Source organism: Alnus glutinosa, chromosome 9 (genome assembly GCF_958979055.1).
Source record: "Alnus glutinosa chromosome 9, dhAlnGlut1.1, whole genome shotgun sequence".
NCBI lineage: Eukaryota > Viridiplantae > Streptophyta > Magnoliopsida > Fagales > Betulaceae > Alnus > Alnus glutinosa.
The window spans coordinates 11,423,697-11,442,604 of NC_084894.1; the positions used below are offsets into that span (position 1 = coordinate 11,423,697).

General features: G+C 35.8%; 1 long non-coding RNA gene across 1 annotated transcript; it reads left to right on the forward strand.

Moving 5' to 3' along the window:
• The first annotated feature begins 14,948 nt into the window (after positions 1 to 14,948).
• Positions 14,949 to 17,834, forward strand: LOC133877270 (uncharacterized). The gene is made up of 5 exons (XR_009901719.1): positions 14,949 to 14,982; positions 16,609 to 16,684; positions 16,821 to 16,957; positions 17,061 to 17,150; positions 17,703 to 17,834. It is a non-coding gene; the product is annotated as an uncharacterized LOC133877270 (long non-coding RNA).
• The last annotated feature ends 1,074 nt before the right edge of the window (positions 17,835 to 18,908 follow it).

Here is an 18,908-nt window from a genome sequence, read left to right on the forward strand (position 1 = left end):
AAGCGTGTTACAAGATCAATTACATATTCACTTAACAATCATTTTGTTAAGCGCTCCTCAGCATGCTCAACGAGAAAAGCTTGAAAGTGTACACTCAAAAATTTGGGCAACGAGATAGGTATCGAAATCAACGAGACAGCATTTTCTCGTTGCCTTCATTGGAATCCAATGGGCAATGAAGCAGGTGACATCAAAGAAGCTGAGAATGAAGAAATGAAGCAAGCGATGAAGGACTTGATATATCTTCTTTATCTCTTCCTCCGAGTCTTTAGGCCAGTACTTCACCACATCGATAGTCCTCATCTTCTTTGCATACTGTCTGTAAAACCAAACCATAAAACACAAAAGAGTATTCCAAGAAATATTGAAAGAGAGTGTTATGGGCCTGCCAACGTAAGGGTGGTGGTGCCACTTACCTACGGTGGAATACAGTGGGGTAATAGGAATGACGTGTATGGTGAAGTTGAAGTGAAGAAGCTTCTAGTAGAATAGTGAGCTGGCTTTTTCCCTTTGCGTTTTGGGTATTTCAGCAGTCGTTTTAATTGTTTTCTTGCATGTTTCGGTTATGGGCGTTTGATACCTTGTATAGCATTCGTCCAGTTGTAGACCGTTTTATTATTCGTCTTGCTGTTAGGACAGCTATAGTTTTTTGGTTGAGGATAGATTCTCGGTTGATGCTTTTCCAGCAGGTATTTAAGAAGAGAGCTTTGAGGAGAAATGTAAGAAAAGAAATAGTGAACATTGTTATTTTCTGAGAGATTGGGCCTCTTTCAAGTGCCCGTAGCTATCAATAGTGACTATCCAGTGCATTTTCTTCATCTCCTTCCTTAAAATCACTTCATTTCCATCCTATTGAGCTGTTATTTTCGCCATTTGAGGTCTTTAACCTTACAAGTGGTATCAAAGCCCCTTTCTTGACGCTTCCAGATTTTTTTTTTCTCTCTCTCTTTCGTTTTCCGGCCCTATTTTCTCTGTTTCCATGGCCGACGGCACCCATTTAGCACAACTCCAGGAGTCCATCAAAGATTTCCACGATTTTCATACCCACCAACAGGCTGTTAATGCCTAGCAGCAAACGTTCAACGTGATGTTAGAACAAAAGCTTGACAACTTCACCGACCTTCTCCATACCGTTCTCCGGACCCAAAATGGTCAACCTCCTGACCGCCCTCTGGAGGGTCGTGATAGGGGGACCTCATCCTCATCTTTTGCCAGAAAGACAGGAACCTCGGGGCCCTGAACGACGTAATGATCAGGAGGATCGTCTTCGTTTTGAGCATGGTCGTCATGATGACCATCTCAACAGGGAGGACCAACGAAGATTTGACCAGGATGGACGTGATGCCCGAGAGGATGGTTGGTTCCAAGATGATGATTTTGCTGCTAATCATCGGCATGACCGTCCCATGCACCCCCGCCCTGTTCGTCTTGACTTCCCTCTCTTTGATGGGGATAATCCTGCAGCTAGGACATATAAGGTGAACCAGTTTTTCGATTATTATCATACTCCCCTTTACTAGCGGGTCCGCATGGCTTCTTTTCATATGGATGGCGAGGCCCTCGTTTGGTTTCAAGATGCAGATGAGGATGGTCAGTTTCCTACTTGGGAGGCTTTTACTCAGGCTTTGTTGGTTCGATTTGGGCCTGTGTATCACGATCATGTTGGTGAAGCTATGACAGTCGTCCACAGTGATCGAGTATACTTCCCGGTTTGAGTCATTATCCAACCACCTCCGGGGTCTCTCGGATAAGTATAAACTGAGTTGTTTTCTCAGTGGACTCAAGGATGAAATTCGTTTACCATTACGGATGCTTGCTCCTCGAAATTTAGTGGCCGCTTTTGGGCTTGCAAAGCTCCAGGAGGAATATTTGGTTAGTGGCTGGAAGCCTTTCAAACCACAACTTACCTCTACTTCCTTTGGTAGGCAATCAGGCTGGAGTCAGCAAGCTGCTTCTCCCAGCTTGACGAGTGGAGTTCCCCATTCCTCTGTTTCCTCTCGTCCTAATCCGACTGTCACTGTCCAGCGCATCTCCCCGACCCAAATGCGCGAGCGCCATGAAAAAGGACTCTGCTACAACTGTGATGAGCGTTGGCACCAAGGTCACGTGTGTAAGTCTCCTAAGCTTTACTTGTTACATGCTCATGAATGTCCTCCTAAGGATTCAGAGGATAGTCCATCTGAAGAAATAGTTGAGCCACTAGAACCTATGACAGAACCTATTATCCAAGAGGTTGTTGAACCCGAAATTTCTTTACATGCCATTTCAGGCTCTGTTGCTCCTAAGACTATGCAATTAGTTGGTTGGATTCGCACTCACCGCGTATTCATTCTCATTGACTCCGGTAGTACGCACAATTTTATTGATTTAGATGTTGTGCCTAAGTTGTCTTTGGGTGAGATAATTCCTTTGAATATGAAGGTTCGAGTTGCTAATGGTGATACCCTGTCTTGTTTGGGTAAATACCCTTCTGTGACAATCCGAGTTCAGGCACATCCTTTACTTCAGAATTTTTTTTGTTATCTCTGGGTGGGTGTGATGTTGTATTGGGGGTTGAGTGGTTGAGGACGTTGGGTCCTATCCTTTGGGACTTCACTGCCATGTCGATGAAATTTTCTCTTCATTCACAGCCAATTACCCTCATGGGTCTTAGTCCTTCCGAGCTCACTATGGAGGACGCAACACATTTCCTTCGCTCTACTGCAGCCACCAAGGGATTCATTTTGCAGATAGTCTCTCATGAGGATGGATCAACTTTTCATTGCCCCTCTAGCCCTATTCACAAATTGTTACAACAATTTCATCATTTTTTGAGGAACCTACGAGTCTTCCCCCTCAACGAACTCAGGATCATAGAATTGTAACAACAACTGATCAGTCGGTCAGTGTTCGTCCTTACCGTTATCCATACTTCTAGAAGTCGGAAATTGAAAAGATTGTGAAAGATTTGCTACAGTCTGGTGTGATTCAGTCTAGCCAAAGTCTTTTTTCCTCTTCGGTGTTGTTGGTTCGTAAACCGGACGGGAGTTGGCGCATGTGCGTCGATTATAGGGCCCTGAATCAGGTCACCATTAAAGACAAATATCCCATTCCGGTAATAGACAAGTTGCATGGGGCTACCATTTTTTCCAAACTCGACTTACGTTCAGGTTTTCATCAAATTCGGGTTCACCTAGCGGATGTTTCCAAAACTGCATTTCGCACGCACGAGGGGCATTACGAATTTCTTGTTATGCCGTTTGGCTTAACTAACACCCCTACAACTTTTCAGGCTCTAATGAATGACATTTTCAAACCTTGCCTCTGGAAGTTCGTCTTGGTTTTCTTCGACGATATTCTGGTGTACAGCAGGAACTTGGAGGATCATTTAGCTCATTTGCATATTGTTTTGAACACACTTCAAACTAATTAATTATTTGCTAAAGGTTCCAAATGCAGGTTTGGGGTCTCGGAGATTGATTACCTCGGCCACATAATTTCTGCGAAAGGTGTACGTGCTGATCTCGCCAAATTAGATGCTATGTCTAAATGGGTGCTCCCAACCACCACTAAATCACTTCGTGGGTTTCTTGGCCTTACAGGCTATTACAGAAAGTTTATACGTAGTTATGGGATCATTGCAGCTCCTCTCACTGCCCTTCTCAAGAAGAACTCATTTGTGTGGACTCCGACTGCTACTGCAGCTTTTCTAGAGTTAAATCTGTTGTCACATCTCCTCCGGTTTTACGTCTTTCGGATTTCTCTCAGACGTTTACCATAGAGTGTGATGCATGTGCTACTGGCGTGAGCGTTGTTTTAATGCAAAAAGGTCATCCTATTGCTTATTTCAGCCAGGCCTTGAAGGGACAAGCTTTGCACCTTTCCACTTATGAAAAGGAGCTCTTCTCTTTGGTTACAGCTGTGCAACGCTGGCGTCCCTACCTCTTAGGCCGTCCCTTTAAAGTTAAAAGGGATCAGTAGGCATTGAAATTTTTGTTGGAGCAACGGGTGGGCACAGTTTCTCAGCAACGGTGGCTGTCCAAATTGCTGGGATACGATTTTGTTATCGAGTATAAAAGGGGAAAAGAAAACCGGGTCGCTGATGTTTTGTCTCGGCAACATGAAGATCACTTGGATGCTAAGGATTTCTCCCTGTCCTTGCTTTCTTGTCCAACTCCTTCCTGGATTCCGGACTTACAAGCGTCTTATCTTCTGGACCCAGAGACCTCTGCTCTCTTGGAAGATCTTCAACAGGGCCTCTCGGCTCCCCCTAGCTACTCTCTTCAGCAGGGTCTTATTTTATACAAGGGTCGTTTGTGGATTGTAAAGGGTTCCTCATTTCAGTTTCAGCTCCTTGAGTATATCCATGATAACCCTTCTTCTGGGCATTCGAGCTACCATAAGATGGTTCCTCGTGCCAAACACGATTTCTATTGGAAGGGAATGCGCAATGATATTAAGAAATTTGTTCGCGAATGCGAGACTTGTCAGGTTAATAAGCATGAAACTGTTCACCCTGCGGGCCTTTTCCACCCTCTGCCCATTCCCACCAGAACATGGGTTGACATTTCCATGGATTTCATCGAGGGTTTGGCCCACTCTCATGGTTTCACTGTTATTTTGGTGGTTGTTGATCGGTTTTCAAAATATAGCCACTTCCTCCCTTTAGCTCACCCCTACACGGCCTCTACGGTTGCTCACTTATTTCTCTCCAACATTTCAAACTTCACGGCATGCCACAGTCCATCGTCTCTGATCGCGATCCTGTTTTCACTAGCAGGTTTTGGCGTGAATTGTTCCAATTGCAAGGCATTTCGCTTGCTTTCAGTTCCGTCTATCACCCGCAATCAGATGGTCAAACGGAGGCCTTAAACAAATGCTTGGAGATGTACCTCCGTTGTTACTCCGGGTCCAAGCCCAAAGAATAGAGTCATTGGTTGGCTTTGGCGGAATGGTGGTACAACACCAACCATCACTCTGCCACCCGAATTACTCCCTTTGAAGCTGTGTATGGTTATCCTCCGCCATCCCTGCTCTCTTATGTTCCCGGCATTTTGGCTAACTTAGCCGTTGACTCCCAGCTTAAGGATCATAGCTCCATGGTGAATCTTCTTAAGGAGCACTTGCAGCAGGCTCAAAATTGGATGAAGGTATATGCTGATCGAAATCGCACGGAACGAACATTTGACAAAGGGGATTGGGTTTATTTATGGCTACAGCCGTATCGACAGAAGATTGTGGCCATGCGGAAGAGTCTGAAGTTATCACCGCGATTTTTTGGTCCTTCTAAAGTCCTCCAGCGAATTGGCACTGTGGCGTATCGGTTGGACCTTCCTTCTTCTGCTCAGATACACCCGGTTTTTCATGTGTCTTACTTGAAGCTCAAGGTGGGTCACAACATCACTATCTTGCCCACACTTCCCCCTGTGGAATGTCATGGGGAACTCAAGCCGGAACCCGAGACTCTCCTGTCTCGCCGGGTGGTTAAACGTCAGAATCGGGCTGTTACCGAAGTCTTGGTTCGCTGGAAGGGTGCTTTGCCGGAAGATGATTCCTGGGAGCTCCTTCACCGCTTACAGGAACAATATCCCCACCTTGCGGGCACGGTGCTTTGAAAGGGGGGGGGGGGGGGGGGGAGAGAGCCTGTTATGGGCCTGCCAATGTAAGGGTGGTGGTGCCACCTACCTACGGTGGAATACGGTGGGGTAATAGGAATGACGTGTATGGTGAAGTTGAAAGTGTAGAAGCTTCTAGTAGAATAGTGAGCTGGCTTTTTCCCTTTTCGTTTTAGGTATTTCAGCAGTCGTTTTAATTGTTTTCTTGCATGTTTCAGTTATGGGCGTTTGATTCCTTGTATAGCATTCGTCCAGCTGTATACCGTTTTATTATTCGCCTTGCTGTTAGGACAGCTATAGTTTTTTGGTTGAGGATAGATTCTCGTTTGATGCTTTTCCAGCGAGTATTTAAGAAAAGAGCTTTGAGTGGAAATGTAAGAAAAGAAATAGTGAACAGTGTTATTTTCTGAGAGATTGGACCTCTTTCAAGTGCCCGTAGCTATCAATAGCGACTATCCAGTGCATTTTCTTCATCTCCTTCCTTAAAATCACTTCATTTCCATCCTATTGAGCTGTTATTTTCGCCATTTGAGGTCTTTAACCTTACAGAGAGCTTCGGAGATCAAGTTCAACTCAGGGGGCGAGATTAAAAAGAGTTTTTTTTAAAAGAAAAAATTGATTACAAATAATAACAAATATAACTAACAAAATTCATAAATAATTTAATTAACTATTGTTTAAATGTAATTTATGTTTTCACCCATAAGCTATAAGCATAAAAAAAATATATAAATTAGTTCTCAAATCATACGTTTTTTGAAAAAATAAAATAAAATTGCCTGATTTAGTTAATAAACTCAGAAGACCTGTACTACCCTTAAAAAAAAAAAACTGCACTGCGCATGCTCTCTAGTCTCTTCCACAATTATTGTTAGGCTTAGTTTTCGTATTTTTTTTGGGTTAAATACCCTATTGGTATCTGAGTTTTAGGCTTTTTTAAATTTAGTATCTGACTTTTAATTTGTTTTATAGGTGATACCTGAGTTAGAGGTAAAATTCCGTTTGGTACTTCTGTTACATTTTTCGTCCAAATATTAACAGCTCGCCACGTGTCAACCGCTAAAGTTGACAAGTGACACTACATAATAATAATAATAAAAAAATTAAAAAAAAATTTAAAATAATAAAATAATAATTTTTTTTTGAAAAAAAGAAAAAGAAAAAGAAGAGGGGTGGCTGAGCCAAACGAGTTTTTACCCTAACTCAAGTATCACCTATGAAGCAAATGAAAACTCGGATACTAAATTTAAAAAAGCCTAAAACTCATGTACTAATAAGCTATTTAACCCTAATTTTTTTTTTTTTTTTATAGCAGATTGTACTGTAGTTTTAACTATAGCATTGACGCTACATCCCTTTAACATAATCCCAACCAAGCTCTAAATACTTTTTTTAAAAGAAAATTAATGCTACTCTCCACATATATACACACTCACATACCCATGTGATTAAAAATAAATAAAAAATTCATACTCATAGATGAAATTTTGAAAAGAGGGCATGCTTCAATCGACTATTCCCCAGCTTTCTGAAACCACTCCCCCTTATTCTGCCCCCTCCCCCCAAATCGTCAGCTCCACTACCACCAGGAAGGCCGCTGCTCGTTCCACAAGCCCTAGCTCAACGTCTTCACACAAACACATATACACCACACTCTTCAATCACCCCTCCACCAATTGCTACTCCTGATTCTGGTAGGCACACATTCCTCAAAAGTTGTCATTTTCGTGCTTTTCGATTTGTTTTGTTTATGTATTTTTGTTGAAGAAAAAAGGGGGAGATTGCGATTATTGGGTCAACATGACTAATGTGATAAGTGTTACATGAATTGCTAATCAGCTTGCAAGGGGCTTATAATAAAAGTTGGTCTCATTCACGCTTATAAATGCTTGTGTTTGTACTAATTATTTTGGGAGTATAATTCTCAATTACATTCCTACTATAGAATGAAAAATGGCACAAAAAAATGTGGTCAGGATTTTGTGGAATCTCTGGCAACTGTGAGTGCCACTGCAGGAAATGAAAGAGGGATCATGCATGGGCTTTGTAAGCTTCTATTAATTTATATTTTGATCATCGATGAAAAACATCTTGAACTTCAAGCTTCATATTCATAACAGACATTTCCATAAACAGATAATATGCATTCGATTAAGGACAATAAATACTAGGAAACCCAACTTTCACATGCTATGAAACACTTCAAAATAGTCCAAAACCCCAAATTCCTCACCAATTTTTCCTCGTCTACTTCTTCTTGCACCCTTTGACCAAAATGGCTTGCGCTTTGGAGGAAGCCAATCCCCCCTTTGAGCACGAGGAACCAACTATCAAGTCTTCCTCTCACAATCTTTCAAATTGAAAATTCAGAAGTATTTGTTTGACATGAAAACTCAACGACAATTTGTAAGGTGTTCTGTTACACTCAATAATCACAATAATATATAAATACAACAAATCAAATTACACCCAATAATCACAATTCCTTGGTAATTGTCTTATTTCTTGGCAAGCCAAGAAGCAACATGTTGTCTCAAGGTTAGGCACAGAAGTTGAGTATAAGTCCATGGCTTTTAATTTGCTACTGCAAAAATTTTATACGTTACGTGTAAAGTCCCACATCGCTTGGGTATGGGAATGAGAATGGAAATGGGGATGTGCTTATATGTATATATATTCGCACCATTCTTGGTACACCGCGTTTTAAAGCCGTGATGACCATGAATACCTCTCAAAACTTTACAGTTAAGTGTGCTTATGCGAGAGTAGTCACAGGATGGGTGACCTCCTGAGAAGTTTGGTTTAGGGAAGCCAAAAACGAACAATATTGTGTCGTTGGAAGTGAGTCGTTACATTTCGCATGCTTTTTCAAGAATTACAACTTCCGCTCAATGGCCCCACCAAAATTGTGGTGTGATAACATGGGAGCCCTAGCTTTGGCTTCCATCCTATATTTCATGCTAGAACCAAACACATAGAAGTGAATTACTACTTTATTCGTGAAAAAGATTTTAACAAGGATATGTATTATTGGATATGTTACTCCTTTTGATATTTTTACCAAAGAGTTGACTTCAGCTCGATTAAAACCTTATAATTTTAATTTAGCATATGATGGACTAGTTAATAGGTACGTAATTTTCATTTTTGGGAGGGACATGGTTGCTTTTTGGCTTCTCAAGGAAAGCAACTTTGTCTCTTACACTCCAACTCCCCCATATCACACGACAAATCCCTTCATTCTAATTCCTCCCATTTCTTTCATGTTCTCTTGACTTTTCCTCACACTTTTATTCAAGTCCTTCAGCTTCCAAGAGCCCAAAAAATCACCTCCTACTCCTCGCTCGCTTATAACTTATAAGGTCTCACATCATTTTCTTAGGAGAAGCTCTTTGAGTTTTCTAGTGTATTTTACCACTTGTAAGTAATTCTTTATCTCCTCTTTCAAAGTTATTGTCTATTTTATGCTTAATAATATGTGTATAGGTTTCTTTGCTTAAGTAATGAAGATGGTATTTAAACTATGAAAATGATACCATGTTACCTTCCCTTGTATATTTATGAGTTCATTTTTTAATAGCCAAAGGTATGAACATATGAGCATCGCCATACTTTAAAAAAAACTTGTAAGGTCATTTAATAGCCAAAATGCATGCCTTTGTAAGATGATAATCTATTTTATATATATATATATATATATATATATATATATGTTTACAAAATATGTAGCTCTTTCGTAGAAAATATTTGTCATTTAAAAATGAGTCTCATTATAGCCCTTATAATAATGTTCTTTCAAGAATGGTCATAAAATTTTATAGAAAAAAAAAAAAAAAAAAAAACATTTTATAATATGGTTCTTTTGAGTGGTAAAACATTTCTAAACATTAGCCCTTAAAGTGGTGTTAAAACTATTGCAAGAAATTTTCAATAATAATAATAATAATAAAAACTATTGCAAGAAAATTAGTTATTTCTTATATGGAAAATGTTAGATTTACAACACCAATACATCAACTGCACAACAACCCCTCACATGTAGGTGGGTCCTACACACTGGGGCCCACCCTCATGTGAGGGGCTGTTGTGCAGTTGTTGTGATGATGTAGTGCAAGAATCAAATCCCTTCTTATATATGGCATCAAAAAAAGTTTTGAATTAAATCTGAAAATTTATGTTCATGGCATATTTCGAGTGGGCTTTTTTATCCAAAATTTATTAAGAGTTAAACCTTAGATGTGTTTTGGGCCAATGGGCCAAGTGGGCTAAGTGTAATGCATTAGTTTAAGCCCATTTAGTGAGTTGTGGGCCATAGTTGGTTAACCTAATTAGGAGGAGGTCCAAATGGTTTATTTCTGACCCAAGTCTCTATAAAAACAAGTTTGAGAATTTTTGAAATAAAAACTAAACAATTTTTTTTTTTTTTTTAAATGAAATTTCAAAACTAACCATACTTTGATCCCTTCAAAGGATATGAAAATATTATTAAAATAATCAAGACTAGTGTGTATATATATATATATTTTGAAAAAGAAACCCTAATTTCAAACCAAGTTCAAAAAAATGAAAAAAGAAAAATGGGGAAAGGTCAAAAAGGTTATTTAAGCGATGAGCGACTTCTAATTAAGGTCTATGTGCTAACCTAGCATAACCTTATTTTTAAGATTTTAGCAGTTTTTACTTATCTTTAGTGCAATATCGAGATAAATGGTACTCTATAGTCCATCTTAAGCGATCGTTTTCTATTACTTATCCCTATAGTATTTTGGAAGTTCTAAAACTATTTTCCACAAGAATAATTCTTATTTTTCATAAAATTATTTTCAATTATGTAGTTTACTTTTCAATAATTATAATTTTATCCACAAAAGTTACTGAAGTTACTGTTCATTTTTTGGAATAAGCACGGTTTATTTCACAAAAATCTGCATTTTCACTACTTTTTGCAATTATATATAAATGTTACGTTGCAGGATTGTCGAAGGCATCTTGAGAAAGCCTCCCTCTCAAAGATCAACTTCTTTTAGCCATCTCAGAATTCAGCCAATTAGGACACATAGTTCCACATAATATGCATAGCTATTACTTATTAGCTATGCAATTAAAAAAAAAAGTGATTTATTTGTTAAAAAAAAAAAAAAAGTGATTTATAGAACATTAATTATAAAATCTCAAAACCTCACAGAATAATTAAACCATGCTCAATAAATTCAACAATGGAGCGATTATGTAATGATGACCTCGTTGCAATCATTATGTTGAAGATTTTCATCACTTTTGTAATTCAATCCTTAAACTTTAAAAAGTGTCAATTTAGTGTATCCCTATTTTAATTTTTTTTTATTTATTTATTTTTTAAATTTCACCGCTCTATTATAATTTTTCATAAAATCCTGACCAACACCTAAATTCAGGCATAGGTACATCGACAATGTTTTGGTAGTTTGGGGAGGGGAAACAATTAATGTCCCAATTGAAAGTTTTTTTTTTGGGGGGGGAACATTGTCAATTGGGTGATAGTTTGAAGGGGGTATGTATACTTTCTTTCTTTTTTTTTTTTTTTTTGTAAATGTATAATAAATCTCTGAGTCGGAGCACCATTTAAAATCAATCCCTAATATTTTAAAAATCAACATTCGCTGCTTACCTTTTTGCAAATTTGAAATCAATCATTACGTGATTTTTCCGTCAATTTTCAAATGCAAAATCATTATGGGAGCCAGGCAACCCAAAAGACATCTATTATAGAAAATTCATGTTACAGTTTAATCTTATTTAAAAAAACCTTTTTATTTCACAAAATTCAATTTGTAATTTTGACAAACAGCACAGTCATTTTCTATCGTAGTGGCTCAAGAACATCTAGCTTTCTTCTACAAGAATCACATTTTTCAAACGAACATATCCGCTGCAATCTAAAAGTCTAGTGGCTGTAGGCTTTATGTAGTTTGAATGACAAGAATTGATGAAACAAAGTAAGTTTTGATCTGATTTGGCTTAGGAACAATGTATACAGCAATAGCTATCAATTCCAATGTGGCAAAGTGCGCTACATCGAGATTCTGTTCTGATTGCATTCTCATTTATCCCAAGCTTTTTATTCATTGTCTACTTACTTTTCACTATAGAAAACTTGTGTTATAAATTGTTTTTAGTGAAAAACCTTTTGTACTCCAAAGACCCAATTTGTAACCGAAGCCAAAATAAGACAAAATGGCATCAAGCCGCCCACGAGATTTGAAAGGGAATGAAGTTTCTTGTGGAATAAATAATTTGTGTTCTTAAATCATGTTTAACTTCTTTTTTTTTTTGGAGTTACGGTCAAAAAATTTTTATTTTTAAGCAAACGAAGTAATCATCTATACTACAAGAAAAATGGTCTTCAGCGACCAATTTTTTAGCGACGACCCACAAGTCGTTGCTAATAGTCACTTATCAGCGACGACATTTTGGGGTCGTTGCTAATGTCAAAAAAAGTCTGAACAGCAGCGACGACAAAATTGTCGTCGCTAATATGTCGTCGTTATTATTGTGGCGGTAATTTTTTTCCCACGTGAAAAGCATTAGCGACAATATTTAGCTTATTAGCGACGACTTTGTGGTCGCTAATAACACATGTTATTAGGGACCATAATAGTCGTCGCTAATACTTGACTATTAGTGACGACGAATATGTCGTCACTAATAGTCAAGTATTAGCGACGACTATGTTGTTGCTAATGACAGATCTTATTAGTGACCACAATAGTCGTCGCTAATATTTGACTATTAACGACGATTAGAATAGTCTTCGCTAATCGTCGCTAATAGTCTAGTATTAGCGACGACTATTGTGGTCATTAATAACAGACATTATTAGTGACAACATAGTCGTCGCTAATGCTTGACTATTAGTGACGACTAGAATAGTCGTCGCTAAAATGATCCATAAATAATATATTTGAATCAAATTAGCGACAACACATCGTTGCTAATGTCTCGTGTATTTAACTTAATTTTTTTTGTTTTGGAAAAACTAAACTTTACCCCCCCCCCCCCCCCCCCCCAAAGTTTAATCTAATATGCAATTTTGCCTCCAAAATGAAAAATAAATAAAAGTTGCAATGGACCCCAACTAAGTTTCATAATTTTGCAATGTAGCATATTCTTCCGAAAATACCCCTGAAAAGATCAATTTCTTTTTTTTAAAAAAAAAAAAAAAAAAAAATTGGGGGTGGCTCCGGAGCATTTGGGGATATTTTTGTCTTTTTTTAAATAAAAAATTTAAAAAAATAATTTTTTGTTTCGGAAGACTTGGATACATTACTAAATTAGGAAACATGGTTAAGGTCCATTGCAACTTTTTTCACTTTAGAGGTAAAATTGCAATTTGGGTGAAACTTTGGGGGGTTAAGTGTAGTTTTTCTTTTTCTTTTCTTTTTTTTTTTTTTTAATTTTTTTTGTAAATGTATCATAAATCCTTGAGATAACACGAGATTTGAAATCACTCTTTCACTTTTTAATTTTAAAAAAATATCACTCATTCCTTAAGTTTTTAATTTCGCGAATTTGAAAAATAGTCATTTCGTGTTTTTTCCGTCCAGTTTTACAACGTCTGTGAGGTTGAGTCACCATTTATCCACATAGGCATTGACACATCAGTTAAAATGACACCGTTTAGTTTTTTTTTTTTTTTTTTTTTTGCCAAATCACCTTAAATTAATAATTTTTTTTTATTAAAAAAAAAAAAAAAAAAAAAAAAAAAAAAAAAAACCATTGCCGATGCAATAGAGCTGAAGGTGAAGGTGAAACAGAGTTGGACGAGAGAATGGTTTGAGTTGAAGAAGTTGTTTGATTTTTTTATTCCATTTGATATGAAGATTAATTGATCTGTAAAGAGGAAAATGAAGTAAAAAGGAACAATGAACAAGTTGCTGGAAAGAGAAGATGGTAGGCATGGTTTTTACGAAAATGGATAATTATACCGTTGGTCCCTGGGGTTGGCCATAATTATTTTTCACTTCTTATAGTTCAAAAAGTTCATGAGAGGTCATCGTAGTAAACAATAATTACGAATCACTCCTAGGCTAATTTTCCATCCACTATGTTAACAGATTCTGTTAGTCAATCACGTCATACCCAATAAGAAGTCAACACGTGTCAATTACAATAAAAAAAATATGAAAAAAATAAAATATAAATATTTGTTTTTAAAAAAATAAAAATGAATAAAACAAAGGGGTGGCTGCCGGTGTGGGGGTTGCCAGGCCACCCCAAGAGGTGACCGAGGGTGGGTGGCTGCCCACTTTGTTTTACTAGTACTGCATTACTCCAATCGATAGAAAATTTTATCGATCCTAGTGCATTACTCTGATCGATCGTGAGTATATGAATTATATATTATCCTAGTGCATTAGTTCGATCAATAATGATAATAATATATGGATTTTGTCTTATTCTTGTGCATTAGTCCGATTAATCGTGATACGATCAAATAATTAATTGATAACAAACTTAAATATTTTTTAGAAAAAAATACACATACCCCCTCAAATTGATCCATTGTCAATGTTCCATCTAAACTACAAAAAAATGTCAATGTCAACCTCTCAATGACAAAAATATGCTTCATGAAATTAAAAAAAAAAAAAAAAAAAAATTATAATTATAACAAAATAAAAAAATAAAAATAAAAGTTTGAAAAACCAAGGGGGTTCATTGTAATTTTTAAAATTTTTGTAAACAATTAATTTTTGTTTATTTGTTTTGGAATTTATAAGAATACTTTAGTCTTTTTTTTAAAAAAAAAATATTAATAAAGAAATATATATATATATATATATATATATATATATATATATATGAAGGAAAAAAAAAAAAAGAGAGTCCAAAGTTGGTCAACCGCATATATATATATATATATATATATATATATATATATATATATATATATATATATATAAGAAGAAGAAGAAAAAAAGAAAAAAAGAAAAAAAAAGAGTCCAAAGTTGGTCAACCGCATATATATATATATATATATATATATATACAATTCTAATTAGTGGAGGAATCTGGCAGTACTCCCATTCACGATTAACTAGGCTATTGACCAACAAAAAAAAAAAAAAAAAAAAAAAAGTAAAAGAAACACAACTTCCATTAGTTGCAATATATATATACAATTCTAATTAGTGGAGGAATCTGGCAGTACTCCCATTCACGACTAACTAGGCTATTGACCAACAAAAATAAAAAAAAAGTAAAAGAAACACAACTTCCATTAGTTGCACGCGGGAGACTTTTCCGCACAAACCAAAACTTGTTTGTTATAGTTTAAGAAGCAGAATAAAAAAAACAAAGAAAGCAAAGAAAAGGGGCGCTCATCATCAAAACGGTTTCTTTCTCTCAGGTCTCTCTCTCACTCTCTATCTTGTTTTGATCTGAATTGGGATTTGGGATTTGGATCTTTTATTGTTTAGAGATTAATTTATGTTTATTTATCTGTACGTTTTACTCCCAAAAAAAATTGTGAACCTTTGAATTGGGATTTGAATCTGTTATTGTTTAGAGGTTAATTTTATGTTTATTTTATTTTAGTGCTAATAGTAAAAACAGTGATACCTTTGAATTGAGATTTGGATCTTTTATTGTTAGACAATTTTGGACAAAAGTATGTGTGTTGACACCTAAAACCTATAGATTGATAGCGATATGTGACCTAAAACTTTCCCCTTTTCCACAAAATAGTTTATGAGCAACTTGGATTAATTGTAGTTTTATCTCATGTGGGGTTGGTGATCGTTTCAGGCTTGCAATCAAGACTGATTCGGTTTTTTTTTCTTTTTAATTTATTTTTTCAGAGACTAGGAAATTATTAAATTGCCTACACCAACTAGATTATCACACAAAAACCACGTTTTTGTTGTCATGTACGTCTAAGAGTACTGCATATATGTCTATGTTTTTAATTTTTAATTAAGCTTGATGGATTACTAGATTATTTTTTTAATATGTACTGTGGCTCGATCTCCTTTTTACATTTAGCTTCTATTGCTCATTTAATTTATTGGATGTGCCAATCAGGTAGAAAATTAAGCTTAATTTATTGGATGTGTCAATCAGGCAGAACAATTAAGCTTAATATCTCTCTTAATTATCACAAGAAAACTATTTTTTTTGATGTACTTGTAATTTAGATTCACATGCATATGTGTAAAATAAGAGTCTTTGTGTATTTTAGTTTTAATTAAGCCTAAATGTTTTTTTCTTTTCTTTCTTTCTTGAATTCAAGAAGAGAAATTATGTTACTATTCAACTTTTTGTTTTTTTTTTTTTTTTCCAATGGTGAGTAAAATTTGATGAGGCTTCTAGGAATGCTCGAAGTCATGCCTTTTTTTAATTTAAAAGTTTTAGAATTTTGATAAAACATGTTAATCAATCGAAAAGTGTTTCAGAAAGCTAGAGTTATATATTCTTGTATTGTTTAATAAATGTGTATTATTTACAATCATCATTTTTTTTTCTTTTTTCTTTTTCTTTTTTTTTATATAAAAATATATATTTACTTTCTGAGTAATCGCGCGATTTCAATTCCCTTAGTTTTTAATTGGGATGCACTTTTCTTTAGAAAGTTTTATAGTTTTTCAATATGCACTTAGGTGGTTCATAAATAATTGTTTTGAATATTGATGTTGAAGTAAAATAGAGAGTGAGCTACTTTTGGTGTGTTTGTAAATAGTTTGTAAATAATTTGAGGATTTACAAATGAATTGAGATTTTTTTTAGGTGACTTCCCATGTTTTGGTTTTTTTTTTTTTTGGTTGTTGTTGAATTGTCTAATCATGAGCTGTTGTTTTCCATTTCAACTCCCAAGAAGAGGCAGTGAGTGCCATCTACATACAATCAGTTTATAAAGTAACAAATTTGCCATTGATTCTTTTGGGTATCTTTTTATCCTTTGCGTAATAAAAACATTGTATATATTCAAACTATAACATTCCCATTTCTCATGTAAGACAACTTCCTTCCTATGTAGAGAGGAGATCTAAATGATCAAGGCCAATAATTCGAATATTAGCCACAGGGAAGCATTTATTACTGCTGCCAAAAATGTAAGTACACAATATTCATTGCACAATCACAAACACTGCAAATTTGAAATTGAATTTTTTTATTTTCAAAAGTTTGCTTTCTAGTTTTTTATCAATATATTGAATCTCTTCAAATTTGAAAAAATGACTTCTTAAGAGATCAACAAATAGAAGAAATGCAAAATGAGTCAAATCGACGTATCGATGAGATTCAAAAAGAAGCAAACCGACATGTTGAGGAGATTCAGAAAGAATCAAAGCGCCAATATGATCTTTTATTGTCACGTATTTTAGGTAAAATGGTTGTGGGTCAAATATGCTTTGTTATGCTTTAATTGAACAACAACAGCTAATTTCTGACAGTTGACACCTTTATTTGTTTTTCTATATGTTATAGGAGCACAAGGTCATAATTTTGCTCAATTTGATGGGCAAGGTTAAAGAGATTCGATTCGAAAACTTCACGTCTTTTGTGCTATAGAGTATGGTATGTTTCCTTCGAACTTTATATTTGGAATTAAGTTGCATAGCTTGTATATTTGGATGTTTTATTTGAATGAGAAGATAAAAGGTATTTAAAATGGAGCAGCTTGTGTTTTCACTTCAGATGCATTATTTCTTGAAATTTACTTTATGGTCGGTTATGCTCTTCATAAATAGTTCCGTATCCATGTCCTTGCTTTATCTACTCTGAGAGATTAAGGGCCTAGTTGATTTTAGCATATGGTCTGGTAATTGTATTGTTTCTTGGTACAATTTGGTATCTGTTTATTATTTGACTTAGGTGTGTATCCTTTTACACTTCGAATTTCTATTGGATTCATAAGTTTAGAAAATGGCTCTTTAAGTAGTTTAATTCCGTAGTATTCAACTGTTGGATTTGATGCGTTGAACATGCTTTAGTGTTCCAATATATTTTTTAAGGAGGATCTCGATTGCTTATTGAAATATAGTTTTTATTTTTATTTGAAGTGTAGTGTTATATTTCTGTTTGGGCTTCAGTTTGCTAATAGCGATTATTTATTTGTTCTTTTGTCAGGGGAATCTACCACCGTCGACACTCTTGTGGCTTATGTTAAATTATAGTTGCATTAATTAAATTTTGGATACACTTAATGTTTTATCAGATTTTTGGATGCACCAAATGTTCTAGATGTAATTTGACGAGGAAGACTTAGTTTTTAAATACTTAATGTTTTATCATATTTCGTTTTGAGGATGATTGTTATGCTTAAACAATTTGGCAATTAGGATTGCATTTTAGTTATTTCTTGTATTTTTTTCTTCTTTTTTTTAATAAATATAGATAGATGCTTTGCTTAAAGAGGTGAGCCGAGGGCAAACCAAAATTCTATTTTTGGTTTGTTATCTTTTCTGCATATTAATAAATGCAATTTAGATAATTCATACCAAACATTAAAATATTAATTGGCAAAAAAAAAATGTAATTGACACAATTTTTTATTAAAAAAAATTATTTATCATTAGTGATGACTTACGTAGTCGCTAATTAATATGCAAAATATCATTAGCGACGACACAATGTCGTTGTTGTTGTGTGCACATTAGCGACGACACAATGTCATCGCTGTTGTGTGCACATTATTGTGTGCACAATAGCAACGACACAATGTCGTCGCTGTTGTGTGCACCATTAGCGACGACATAATGTCGTCGTTGTTGTGTGCACATTAGCGACGGCACTGAGTCGTCACTGTTGTATGCACCATTAGCGACGACACAATGTCGTCGTTGTTGTGTGCACATTAGCGACGACACTGAGTCGTCGCTGTTGTGTGCACCATTAGCGACGACACAATATCGTCACTAATGTGTACATCATTAGCGACGACATTGTATCTCGGGAGGCATTTTTAGCAACCATTATTTGTAATAATAGCGACGACAACTGTTGTCGCTAATAGTCATTATCAGCGACGAAATAAAAAGTCGTCGCTATTTAGTCTTTAACGACGATGTTTTAGCGACAACTTTTGCGACAACCAAAGTCGTTGCTAATAGTCAATAGCAACCACTTTAAGGGCTATAGTGACGACTCAGGGTCGTCGCTAAAGACCATTTTTCTTGTAGTGTAGCTAGATCATCGTTGGTGGCCCGTGGTGAGATGTCTTGGGTATGTTTTTCCGATTTACCCGCGTCATTGAAGTGATAGCATAATATATAAATAAAATGCTTTAAAATAATAAGCAGCGGAATTATAAATACCTCCAGCCATATTTTGTTC